Genomic DNA, 2,116 nt, shown 5'->3' with positions numbered 1-2,116 from the left:
CACGCGTGCACATGGCTGCCCTTGCACAGGGACACCCACCCACAGGAGCACCCACCCACGGGGACACGCACCCACCCAGGCACCCACCACATGCATGAACACGCGTGCACGTGGCTGCCCTTGCACATGGACACGGACACGCAGGAGCACCCACCCACAGGGACACCCACCCACCCAGGCACCCACCACATGCATGAACACGCGTGCACGTGGCTGCCCTTGCACATGGACACTGACATGCAGGAGCACCCATGCACACGGACACCCCACACGTGGACACCCCCACACCCCGTGGAAATTCACCCCCAGGAGCACCCATGCAGGTGGACACCCACACTCATGGAGACCCACCACACGCATGGGTGCCCATGCACACGAGCACCCATGCACATAGACACCCGTGACTATAAACACGTGTGCACATGGATGTCCATGTGTGTGGACCCCCACCCACACAGGAGCACCCACATGCATGGACACCTCCCCCCCACAGCCGCCCACCCACAGGAGCACCCAAGCACACGCACACCCGTGCACACAGACACCCTCACACCCATCCAGAGAAGCCCCCATGTGCGTGGACACCCGTGGTCACACACGGAGACCCACCACGCACACGGCTGCTCGTGCACAGGGACACCCACCCACATGGGTGAGCACCCACACACGTGGACACCCACCCCCAGGAGCACCGATGCGCAGAAGAAGAAGACCCACATGTCCACATGCCTGTGGACACCCACGCTCCCAGAGACCCACCACGCACGTGGGTGCCCACGCGCACCGATACTTACACACATGAAAACACATGCATGTGGCTGCCCATGCACATGGACACGGACACGCAGGAGCACCCATGCACACGGACACCCCCACACCCCGTGGAAATTCACCCCCAGGAGCACCCATGCAGGTGGACACCCACACTCACAGAGACCCACCACACACATGGGTGCCCATGTACACGAGCACCCATGCACATAGACACCCGTGACTATAAACACGTGTGCACATGGATGTCCATGCGCGTGGACCCCCACCCACAGGAGCACCCACCTGCAGGGACAGCCCTGCTGACAGACACCCACCCTGCACGTGGGTGCCCACGCACAGAGCCGCCCACGCTGACAGAGACTCAACACACACACAGATGCCCGTGGACATGGACACACACGCACATGGACACACATGCACAGGGCTTCCCATGCACATGGTCACACGCCCACATGGATCATCCACCCATGGGAGCACCCACGCACATGGACACCTCTGCACTCCCCAGAAGCCCACCCACAAGACCACCCATGCATGTGGGCGCCCCGCACTCATAGATACTCACCACACACATGGGTGTCCATGAACATGAGCAGGGACACACATGCACATGGACACACATGGACATGGACACCCGTCACACAGACACCCACCCACACGACCCCCCACCCACAGGGACAGTCCTGCTGACAGAGACCCACCACACACATGGATGTCCACCCACAGGAGCACCCACACACAGGGACGCCCCCTTGCTCCCCAGAAACCCACCTAAGGGAGCACCCATGCACATGGACACCCCACACTCACTCACTACATGCATGGGTGCCCATGAACATGAGCAGGGACACACATGCACATGGGCACACATGGACATGGACACCCACGCACATGGACACCCGTCATACAGACACCCACCCACAGGACCCCCCACCCACAGGGACAGTCCTGCTGACAGAGACCCACCACGCACATGGACGTCCACCCATGGGAGCACCCATGGACATGGACACCCCCGCACCCCCCAGAAAGCCACCCATGGGAGCACCCACGCACATGGACACCTCTGCACTCCCCAGAAGCCCACCCACAAGACCACCCATGCATGTGGGCGCCCCGCACTCATAGATACTCACCACACACATGGGTGTCCATGAACATGAGCAGGGACACACATGCACATGGGCACCCACACACAGAGACACCCACCCACAGGGACAGTCCTGCTGACAGACACCCACCACGCACATGGGTGCCTGTGCACACGAGCACTGGTGTGAACACACCTGCACACGGACACCCACCCACAGGATCACACATGAACAAACCACCCACCACCCAA

This window comes from Calidris pugnax, unplaced genomic scaffold (assembly GCF_001431845.1).
Source record: "Calidris pugnax isolate Ruff unplaced genomic scaffold, ASM143184v1 scaffold501, whole genome shotgun sequence".
Classification (NCBI taxonomy): Eukaryota; Metazoa; Chordata; class Aves; order Charadriiformes; family Scolopacidae; genus Calidris; species Calidris pugnax.
The sequence above is the reverse complement of the archived record's forward strand: the minus strand, read 5'-3'. Positions refer to the sequence as shown.